The sequence below is a fragment of the Pinus tabuliformis genome, chromosome 7, assembly GCF_031772625.1.
Source record: "Pinus tabuliformis cultivar Carrire ecotype Pingquan chromosome 7, CPIR1, whole genome shotgun sequence".
In the NCBI taxonomy this organism is placed as follows: Eukaryota; Viridiplantae; Streptophyta; class Pinopsida; order Pinales; family Pinaceae; genus Pinus; species Pinus tabuliformis.
Window position 1 is genome coordinate 413,439,195 of NC_142293.1, and position 12,802 is coordinate 413,451,996.

Genomic DNA, 12,802 nt, shown 5'->3' on the forward strand with positions numbered 1-12,802 from the left:
GCCTTATCTAATGAATCAGGTTCGCAAAGGCAAATATCATGTTGGATATTATCCTTTAAAGACCCTATGAACACATCAATCCTATGCTCCTCTACAATATCTTTTACCCTTATGTTCAATTTTTGGAACTCCTCAATGTGCTCCATTACTGAACCCTTTTGTTTGAGACTTATCAATTGGCTTAAAAAGGTGTTGCTTTTTGTATCTTCATAATGTGCTATCAATTCTTCTGTAAAAATTGCCCAAGTGATAAATTGTTTACGAGAGCAAAGCCATTGATACCATACAAACTGATTTGGTTCCAAATATACAGTTGCCATATGTACCTTTTGTGTGTTTTTCACATTATTGAGATCGAAGAACTGCTCCATCTGTAATATCCATGTGGCGGGATCCTTGCCATCAAACTTCCTCATATCGATTTTTGGAATATGGTGGATCTTCAATCCAACATTAGAGTCTATGGAATCATGATTAACATTACTTTTGTTCACGTCATGAGTTTCCTTTACAACTTTTTCACCATTAGTAAGTATTTCTTGTAGAAAATTTGTCAAATCTGTCTTCAAATTTGCCATGTCTGTCTTCAAATCTGCCATGTCTCTCTTCAAATCTATCTTCGAATCATCCATCTTAGCTTCCATGCCCTTTATCTTAGATTCCACGCCATTTATCTTAGATTCCATACCATTTATCTTAGCTTTTGTTAGCTTTTGTGAGCGTGACATTTGTTGCACTTGTTCTTGTAATTTTGATATATCATGTAGCATTTCTTCCTCTTCTTCATGAGTCATGCTAGAGCTTTCAGGTTCCTTACTAGGTGTTTGAATTTTCTTTCCTTGGGGCATCAGTTATCAATAATAATGCTTTACTATGCCCTTTGAATTCCGTTAAACCAAGCTTACACAAAAAATAAAAAAAAAATACACACCTTTTCTCACTATATAGAAGCCTGATATTGAATATGATGTATCTCTGTAATTTCAGATCATCCAGTTCTGAAATTGCGATCTGTAGTAGCCTTCTGTGTCCTCTTTCCAATGCCACAAGTCTGACCCAAATTGGATTCTCCAAGTAAGAGTTATGTGAAATCTCCCACAGTGACTTGCATTTAGACTAGTTCAGTAGAACGAACTTGTACGACGTGCCGCAAGTCACTGTTTCAACCTTTCGATATTAAACACACATACAAGAAACTACAGTCCGTCCTATTTCTATAACTTCTTACGAGATTTCAATCCAATTCCCAAAGAGAAAGTTATGACGATTTTCCGCAGGTCACCTGTTTTGAATGTAATTCAGGAGTCTGCAAAAAGACCAACTTCCTCAGATCATATCTCTGTAAATATCGTGTGAAAAGCTCTGCAATTCGGACCCAAGGTTCAGCACAATTTCTTCTCAAATGGGTTTTTTTTTGCGACTTCTGAAACGTCACAGAAAAAAGGTTATAGCGAAAATTCCAAGATGACCTGTTTGGAGCAGCGAAACCCTAGAATCCAAAGCTCTGATACCAAATGTTATGAAACCAGCTCAAGAAAAGATAGAAAAGATAGATCAACGCCTTATAATTTAGCCTCTTTGAGGGGGCAACCTCCTTTACATTACATAAATGAACAATTCTTGGATGATACAAATGACAAAACCTCCTTTCTATATATAGGAGTCTAAGGAGTCACAATATAATCCAGCCGACCTAACTATAATAATATAAAGCCACAAAAATAACAATAGAGGGATTCTATGGGGCACAGAAATAACAACATGGGGTTAATAGGGGCACAACAATATAAATAATGGGTATAACTACAATAGTAATGGGGTAATCACTAGTATTATAGGGAACCAACATTTTTCAAGAAGAGCCCAAAGTCGAAGAGATAAGCAAAGTATGTGGTTGTTTGTTGCAAAAATATTCCTTTGTGGAAAATACAATTTTTTCTCATCAGTTCCATGATCCAGTAGCTGACTACATGGTATATTTATTTGGCCTACAACAATATACATCTATTCCAAGGTATGTGTCAAACCTTTGGTCTGAAGCTCTTATGGGGTGCACACACATGTTAGCCATTTATTTTCAAGAACACAACCCCATTAGAAAGTTCATGGAGGATATTAAAAGAGTTGAGCATCAACTACCATGTTTGGGGCACATATCAATTTTTTTTTCCAAAGCTTTTACATGGTGCATGTTGGGTGCGATTTTTAAATTTCAGTGGCATGGAGGCATTCTGTCCAACACCCAAATGTTGACTTGGTACTATTGGAGGGTTCACCTCACTTAGATTAATTTATTCCCTATAAATAGTTAGGAGATGCACATAAATAAGCTCACTAGCTAAGCATTTGATTTCCAATTGTTAGAATTTATATTTCTTCATTTAATTTTGATGAGGAAAGCGCTCCCTGCAAATAAAGTTCCATGGAGCTTTTCTGCTTGTATAAGTGCATTATAAATTTTTACTCCATGCCCAATGGTGAAGGCTACTATTTTGTAGGTTCTCAACAACTTGCCATCAAGGCATTGTCCCCAGTTGGAGCTAATGTTGTCACCTTATGCAAAATGTGTTTTTAGCTATCAAAAGAGTGCAAGAGAGAAGATATTTTTGTAGCCATATTCTAAGACACATAAGCACTCAAAGCTAAATCAAACCATCTCCATTATATAGTGCTCGGAATAATCTTTCCACCGGTATGTGGAAGTCCAAAAATGGACTTCAGGATTAGAAGATATGGCCTAATGAAGTTGGGGGCTTTGTTTCCTTTGAAAGGAAGGAAAGAAGAGAAAATCGGAGATCCTGCAAATTTGAGGTCCTGTAATATCGGAGGACATGCAATATCAGCAATCACAAATAATGCAATATCAGTCATCGCAAATAGTGGAATATCCACAATCGCAAACAGTCGAATATGGGAAATCACAAATAGTGTGATATTAGTGATTGCAAATATTGGAATATTGGCATTTTATAGAGGATCATAGTGGGGTTTCTCCCAATATGCATATCGATGAAACTCTCGATACCGTGGGCCTGAACAAAGGTGGATAGATGGCATAAGGCAGGTCGCATGATTATGTGTTCTTCATGTATTAAGCCAATGGTTGGACAAAGAAGATGTTAAAGGTTTTTATGTGTTAAATCCTTCACGTTTGCCCTCCCTTATCCTATTTCCACGTGGGAAAAACCATGTCGCATGTTGTAAGTTTTGGGAGAGTACAACCAAAGCAAGGATAGGAAATCCCTGATCGCCAAGTTGAGATATTTCAAATGGGCCCAGACGCATAAGTGTGTGGTCCCATGTGTTACACATGGGGACCATTAGTTATATAATGCTTCGAAGAATCAACCCTCGTCCTAGCTAAAGGGCTTTCAGATCCTAAAGTCTTAGGCCTTTTTTCCCCGATCCTCTATCATATAGTTTCCACCTAAGCCCCCAGGGCTAAGGCAGAAGGGACTAATCAGAGATCGACGTTCACAATTTTATAAATCTTGTTTAGTTTAAAGTTCCTAAACTTCCTGAGCCCTGATACGCTTGTATGCTTGTTTCACATGTCACGATTGGTTATAGTAGATTAATAAAGAATGTAAAGGGGACGAATGAGTCGGCGGCTGCGATTCTATGATACCACTAAACCAATCGTAGCTAATCAATCCCAGCTTTGAAAGGTGGGAATTCAATTGGTTAAGGTTAAAGCGATGGAAACTGACCAAGTAGAAAGAGAAGCAACATTGATGCAGAGAAGTGGCCTAAGCAGAGGCCATTACAGGGACAGTCGAGATATATTTTCCTCACCATTGTTCAATTTTATTTATTTCTGTTTCTTCTGTACTTTTGTGTATTTTCATGAAAGGAATCAAATCCTTTGTAATAATTTTGGGCAGTAGGACCTTTCATGCTAAGACAACTAGTCTATCAAACAACTGGCCTTTCACAGAGATATTTTGTAACTGTTGATTCAGGGCTCTCCCTCTCCTTATAAATAGGGGGGAAAATACTTAATAGTGGTTTCAGAATTCTACACCCGAGGGGTCCAAATTCCTTGATTCCACTTTTGGTTCTATTTGCATGTTCATGAGGGACTTGAGCTATAGATTGCTAAATGTAATGGACTGGTGAATGGGACTCATTTTGAAAATTGATGAAACTCTTTGGTAATTCCAATCATGGCAATGTGAAGTATGTTCCATTTTGTAAATCTCATTTCATATATGTTTTTCTTCCTTTGAAATAGTGTAATGAAGCTCCCAGTTTCTCTCTTATTCATAGATGTATCTAGTCTGCTAAATAGTGAACACTACCTGTGTATAAGACATATTTACTTATGTTAGTCTATAACATGTCATACCTATATGAGTGCATATTTGCTTATGTTGATTGGTGATAAATGTATCCATGAGGTATAGGCCATGAAACCTTAATTTACGCTCCACTCTTTCATTTCTTTCATCTCCTCCCTCTTTCATATTTATGTTGGAACATTGTTTCTTAGGATTCTATATTATAACGAGCCCTGTGCACTGAATTCCCTCCTTGCTTTCCTCCTCTTCACTTTAATACAATTAAAATATTAAAACTACTTATTGTCATGTGTTGGCCACCGAAACTAAACATTTCTCTTCAATATTAGCTTGATTTACCCCTTATGTCTTTAGATCCATTTACTCGCTTGAGCTCACCTTGATGAAAGACTATTGAACCAAGCCCCCCTTCATTATCTTTTTCCAATTACATGACAATTGGAGTGCAGCATAAATTCCTACTCATAATATCCAAATACTCTCCTCCCTTTAGGAAGTCTTCGGCATTGGCCTAAAATCGACCCAAAGGTTATCTCTAGGAAGATTTCTATATCTCCTGAAGCACTTGTGCTACAGATGCTAGAAAAATCGACAACACAACTGTTAGTTGATCGCTCCAAACTCGAGAGAGTTGGGAATTCAAGCAGTTAAGGTGAAAGAAATGGTTGGATAGGTCGAGTAATGGAAGAGGCACACCATGGCAAAGAACATGGCTTAATCAGAGGTGATCACAGGAATGGCAGGGAGATATTTTCCTCAACCATCATTCACTTTTCATTTTTTCCATTATTACGTAATTTTTTCATTTTCAATAACATAATCAAATCTGATTGTAATGACTTTGGGCAGCAGAACAATCATAGGCTGAGACAGCTACTTGATTAGACAGCTGGAGCTTGACTGATATATTTTGTAACTGTTGTTCATAGCTCCCCCCTCTCCTTAAAAATAGAGGGTAGAAACACTTTAAAAATGCTCCATAATTCTACACCCAAGAGGCCCAAATTCTGTGGTTCCACTTTGGTTTAATTTTCTTGTTCATGAGGTCCTTGGGATGATACAATTGGTAAATGTAATCAATTGGTGATTTGGACTCCATCTTCAAGGATTAATGGATTTTTTTTTTTATTCCAATCGGAGCAATACGCATTATGTTTTCCCCTTTGTATATCATTTCATGTATCTCTTTCCTCTTCTGAAGTTGTGTTATGAAGTTTTCGGTTTCACTCTCTCATAGTTTTATGTATGTTACTAAGCAGTGAGAAATACCTGTGTAAACACAGATTTACTAGTGTTATTTCATAGCCTAAAGTACTTGTATTTAAGAACATATTTACTCATGCTAATTGGTGACAAATCTATACATGAGGCATAGAGCTTGAGACCTTAATTCACGCTCCATGTTTTCTGCATTTTCACCTCCTCACTCTTCCATATTTCTGTTGGAGATTGCTGCGTAGGATTTTGTGCTATGTCTAGCCCTATGAATCGATTTCCCTCCTTTCCTTCCTCTTGTTCACCTATACTACAACAAAAATGCTAAGCTGCATATTTTTTTGTGTAGGCCACCAAAACCAAGACATTTCTTTTTGAGATTAACCATATCTACCAGTGTGTGTTTGCTTGAGTTTGTCTTGATGAAGGACATGTTGATGATGTTGGACCTGCCAACATGTCAGGGGATCTCCCTAGTAATAAGTCCCAACTAGACCTCAAATCGTTTGGAGTAGGAGTCCCAATAGTGGGTAGTAAAGCAATGCCTTGACTGCAATATCGCGCGGAGGTAAGTGTGATATTTTTGTCAAAAGCAAGTGTGTGACCTTACAATGAGTCAAGTGAGATGTATGGGGGTTCTAACACACATAGGGGGAAAAGGAAGTGTGCCCCTTAGAAGCCTATAATAGTACACATCTTGAAAGGAACACACAAGAAGAATGACATCACAAGCTGGAAGTGGAATAGTCCACAATCCAAAGTGACAGGTTAAACCAACAACATGATTGCAACCAGATTCATACAATTTCCAATAAAATAGTTCATACACAAATGCGTAAGTTAAATAACATACATTGCTAAAGAAACCATAATAGTCCAACTACAATAACAACATATGCATGAAAACGTGTTGGCTCTGTTATATTATATAAAGTGAAAGTTCCATCCATACATACACCATTGACAGCCACTAGCCCCAATAGTGGAACATTATAGTCAACACTGCTTGCTCCTCCAAAGAGATGTACTCGCTCTACACTGTGGAGAAGCCAAGTTTCATCACAATACTCTCTGAGCCTTCTTTAAGAAATGCCTACCCAAAAGCTTGGCTCCTAAAATCATATTCTATGAGTTATGAGGTTCTATTTATAACAAAGGGTGGGGTGACCATTGACATTCCGTTTTGTGACTCTTGGCGTACCCTCATGGCTCTTCATTACATAATGAATGTCCACATTCCACTAGTGACACTTGGAATTTCACTTACAACATGTTTACAATATACATTTTCCACATGTACCCATGTGAGACAAAATATGCTAGAGACAGCCTAACAAGAAAAAACACTATTACTCCAAGGTTTGGGAAAGACAAACTTGGCAACACACACTTGATGCTTCTCGGTCATGTACTTATGCCAAGCTTGGTACTACCCTGTGATGTCCTAAACTGTTTGTTGTTGTCTTGTTGAAAGCGGACTCTTGTCTCCATGGTACCCGTGCATCTAGTCTTGGAACTTGTGTCCATCTCATCTTGAAGTATGCACTACACTATCCTGAGTGTAACTAGACCACCAATGTACTTTTGCATGTTCTCCGTGCTCAGCTACTAGTCATCACTAGTGGCCTTGCACATCAACTGCTCCATGTACCTGTAGACCTCTGACCGGACTTGGTTCTCATGCTTATCTTTGGTGAGGGACCATCTTTCACTCTCTTCCTCAACAGATGGTTGTTACGACTTATAAACATGTATGGGTGTTGTTTTCTCTATCATTGCACCTTGCCTTTATTATTCTTTCAATTTCTACTTCTTAGCTCATGTTCTTTCTTCAACTCTTGTTTTTCTTGTTGGGATCTCAGTTCTGCTACTCATAAGCTCCGCTCTTTGCTCTTCCTCTACTTTGTTGTCTGTGTCTTGTGCTTCCTTTTTCTTTTGCTATCAAAGTGGCTTGCATGAAGATTGAACACACTTTCGCTCTGCAACTTTGTTCTCCCTTTGTTATGTTAGCAACTTCCTCTTTCCCTAATCATTCATTGGATTGTTGCCTTCTGCCACTTTTTTTGGTCTTTTTTCCATGTTAATGTTCAGCATATTCATATATATTGGAAATTAAATGGTGTTTTCTCAACTTTTTCCTGGTACTAATTTCAATGGTCACTCTTGAAGCAACTCTCTTTGGTGCCATGGTACAATGACTGCTGGAGAGAAGTGTTTCACAAGTGTGGTACTTGTGGGATAGAATATACACTCATGGCAAGCCGTTTTGACTAACAGGGGTGACTGATTGACTGTGGGAACTATGCACTTTGTAGTTCCAATAGTTATTTTGGAAGCTTGATGATAGGACCTACGAAGTGTGCAGTCAGTCTTGGACAGCCTGGGAGAGACTGCACATTGTGCAGTCTCAATGACCTTACTAGGAGGTTGGCTCTTGGAACTACACAGTGTGCAGTTGGAGCCAACGCAAGAAAACCTCTGCAAAATTCCAGAAGCCAAGGAAAAGGCCTTGAGTTGCCAGATTGTGCAGTGCATGCAAGTGAATGTGAGAGACAGGTAGAGGTTGCCCATATCTATCCGTGGGGCGTGTGCAAACAAGAATACTTGAAGGATGGTGTGAAGAAGATTTTAGATCTATTTAAGTGTAGATTTATACATGTAAAACAAGTGCAACAATGGATCAAACTGAAGGAACATGAAGCATGTGAAGGGAGTCGCCACAATGGTGACCATTGGTGCAAAAACAGGAAAACTCATGCGACACTTGAGAAAGGAAATCTATAACTTCGAACAACACTTCTACAAGTTAAAACACTAGTGGTCATTCAGAAAAATGAGTGAAACAACACTCTCACAAACTAAACAAGAAAAAGCAATAGAAAAAGCAGCAAAAGGTGATAAAAGAAAAACTCACCTCGAAAAGCGATGACAATGCTCCGAAGGCTCCTTGATCTCCCAGGGAAGTTAGATCTTGATGATTAAATGCACAAGTGAGCTATAGAGGCATGCATTACATAGATTTGATCAAATGGAGTTCATGACGCATATGCTTGAGATTAAGGACAACGACACTTAGTAGACAATTCTAAAGATAGCAAATTGTGACTTTCGATAAATTGATGAAAGATACCTACTTCTCAGGGATGATTTTCCTCTTAGCTCCTTTCTTTTCTGGATTACTGCCATGAATTTCCTGGAATGATTGCTCAATTATGGAGTGAGTCAGGCAACCTGCCGTCACATGCATTAGATAGCAGCTGAGGGAATGCTTCTACGTAATTCATAGGCTTCTTGGCTCTGGATTCCTCTCATGCTCTGCACAGTTTCCTAGTTGAAGACAAGTTTTCAGCTATGTCTATGCAGTTTTGGAGCTTAAGCTCCCTTACAGGATGCCCTTTGAAATTATGGAAATAAAGGCTAACTATTGAGCTACTCTACGTACTTTCTGAGTGCAAGGCAAGATGCCCTCTAGGAGTGCGTAGTTTTCTAAGATAGCACAAGAATTGGATGTAAACTGAGTCATGGGGTCAGCTTGTGGTTGTGTTTCAGGAATATTTAGTGTTCTTAGACAAACACCTAACCCTCTAGATCTAGTAGCTGATCTAGAAACAATAGACAAAGTAATATTAACTTTTCCTATAAACAACAGATAAAACAAGGAAGAAGAGAAACCTACATGTAGTTTTCGCTAACTCCTTGTCTCCTTTGATTGATTCCATTGCTCCTTCCCATACTTAAGTCACTTTAGAAGTACGTGAACAATTACATATACAAAAACCCATCAAAGCATAATGATATCGATCTATTGCTTATAAATAACATGGAATCGAAAACATGATAAACATATGTAAGCATTAACAAATAACACAAGCATAAGGGAAAAATCTTGAAAACTTTATTGATAAGAGGAAAGATTACAAACCATATGAGCTTGATCCAGTGTCATCCTTCCAATTCAATCCTTCATCAACCTCATGAAAAGCAAGACAGTCCAACACAATGACAACACTTACACTCAATTCTAATTTCATAGCACCAGCATCTCCTTACAACTAAATATTTTTCAACCCAGATCTCTTATATGAGTGATCTATTTATAGGTGAGTGAAGTCATCAATGGAGATAATGAATGCCTTTCTAAATTTAAAAATGAGTTCCATAGAAGAAGGGATAGGGGATTGATGTTTCGTAATTCCCTTTCTCATCCAAAGGTGAACTCAAAGGTGTAGGTGGCATTTGAGAAGCTTCTAGAGGCTTCCAATGGATAAGGAATTTTCAAACCCTCGTGGAACTTTGCCCAAATTTGCTCCGTGCAGGCCAAAGAGGGACCATGTGCACTGCATAGCACCCTGATAGTGTATGGTTTGCAATGCAGTGCACCCTAATGAAGGCCTACCTACGCTGATCTTCTTAGATGTGGTTTTTGGATGTTTTTAGTGATGGAACTTCTTTGGAAGTAGGGCATTCCGATGACTAACTTCTTTAGGGCATGTAACAACTGTACTAGGGGTTGATGAAACCTAATACCATCGATCTGTAATTTGGGACTGATATGCCCAAATTGATCTATAACAGTTTCCCCCTAAAGCATGAAGTCGTAAATATATATGTCGGGTGAAATGCTTTATCACGAGGAGAGGAGGTTTTGAACGGAAGGTGACCTGCATCAATTACAATACATATATCATGATAATTTGATTTTTCTCATGAACTAGCTGAGGGAGGCATACCCATGCTTAGCTTATAAACTTTCATTACATGTACATAAATCAGATAGTCGTCTACAGATATAGACTCATGTTTCTACAGATATAGACCCATGATTAGGATGACCATCTGTGTATGGCCATTGTACATTTGATTTGGTACTCCTGAATATATCGCAGCTCGGATGGATGAAACTAGATCCGAGGTCTTCAATCTCATTTAATCTTCACTCGATGTACAAGTCTAACCATGTGAATAGATGTTCTGAAGTTGAACATGGAAATACATCGTCTGATTACTAGCCAATGATGTAAGTTGTTAATAGATGCGAGAGGAATTGCCGATAATGATGATGACCCTCAAGGTACTACAGTACATTTTGCATGGTGTGAATAAATGATTTGATGTTGAACACCGTACAAAGTCTTTCGGTTGAAGTCCATTGATGTAAACCTACCGGCGGAAGCGAGAAACCTGCCATTGATGTATACAAGCTTCAAGGTACTGAAGGGGTGTTTCTAAGTCAACTTCTTGGATGATGAGCTCATGTTGAAAAGAAGCAACTCATCATAGGAGGGCATTTACGTATCCCACATCTATGACATGAAACAAGGTAAATGATTTTAGAGATGAAAATCTACTGACAAAACAAGGTCCAGGAAAGGTGGTAATGAAAATGAAGGTTTATAGTATAGCAATAGATGAAGTTTTAACTAGATGACTTCTCTTGAACATATCAGCAACACTGAGATGAATTGATAGTGTTGACCCAAAACAAAATTGATGGATGGTGTGATAGACCAATGGTATGATAACCATCAAGCTGAAATGACCCAACTCAAATAGTCACGAAGATGAAGTGAAAGTGTCATGTTCAAGAGCGACTCGCTACCAAAAAGCTTTCTCGACTTTTCCCATTTTCCCTAGTCATTGCTGACCAGCACATCTTTATTTTTTATCAAGCTTGAGGAGGATAACATATTATTGTTGTATAATTCACCCTTCAAGTGAACCCATCGTTATTTGATGCTTTAACGAGTCTAGCGAAGGTGAGACTCGGCCTTGTCTATATGGACAAGTTTGTCGCTATTTGATATTTTTAACGAGTTTAACGACAAAGACAACTCGGTCCTTTTCATATTTAAAGATTTTGAAATGGGACGAAAAGGAAACTCTATAAGTTCTTTTTCATAAAATAATCTCTCAAATCCAAAAAAGCGTAAAATAATACAAGAGAGATGTCGTTTCCAATGATTTAACAAGCTGGAATAGACAAGCGCTCGATGATCTTTTCTTATTTAGAGAGTCTGAAAAGAGTATATAGAGGACTCTATGGGGGTTTCTTTTTGTTTTTAACAAAGCTCTAAAAAGAAACAAAAGTTTGTTTTGTGTTCAAAGATGTCCAATTTACTCTTTAGCACATTGAATTCTACTTTCAGTTGTTAAACCTACCCAAAAACTCCATCAAAGAGGATTAAAAATACATGTTCATGGATAAAATGAAAAAAAAAATTAACATTTACTTGATTAATATGCAAAAATAAACATAAAAACAAGTTTTGTAATTGATTTTTACCATTTCACATTTACCTTTTAATTTTGGAGCTCTGGAGCAGTTTTTTACTCCAAACTTCACCAGCTGATTGCAGAGGATTCTATGGATCATTTCTCATGCCGTCCAGACCAGGTAGGAGTTATCCCTGTTCTCTTCCATTTTTTTCCATTCATTGTCAATCTTGAGGAAAAAATTTTGGTTTTTGAAGCCCCCTAGGGTTTCATTTTGCGCTCTCTAGATCAGTGCACCCTTTCTATATCGAAAGGTGCACTGCATTGCATACACCTAGAAGGTAGTATGCATTGTAGCGCACTATCACTAATGGAGGGGTGCGATGGGTGCAAAAACCAAATTTTGGCACCTGTTTTCTCCCAAATTTTCAACTGTTTTTTGCAAAAATTGGATCCTAATTTGTCTAATGGTTGTATTTCAGATATTCATTGGATCAAATGGTCATTATATGGAGAGAACGAGAGAATGAGAATCAAGACATGATTGCCCTAAATTATTAGGGAACAGTTGATGCCCTTAGGAATTGTTGGTTATTGAAATATTTTTGATTATCCAGCATGCGGCAACAAATGGAACAGTTACAGTATCTTCTTCATTCTTGGGATCCTACTGATCAAGTTTTTCATATTAGGAGAAAAATGATCCCCTTTACCATCGATGATATTCACTTTCTGATGAGACTGTCTAGGTGGGGTGCCCCTATCTCATTATCAAGATTTACCAGAGGAGGTGAATCAGTGATATATTATATTCGACAATTCTGCCAAGAAGGATCTCAACCCAGCAGAGATGGAAAGATCAATATCGGAGATGTCAGTGATCTCCCATTGAGAACAATCCTTTTTACCCTCACAAAACTGGCTGGAAGTGCAACTTTACATTTGGAAAATAGGTCTTATATGAAGTATGCTTTAGAGTGCTTGGAGCCAAAGGTATTTAACTGGTGTGAGGAAATTCTTCCATCTATTAGAGAACAACTGACCAAGGTAAAGAATGGAAAGACAATTTTTTT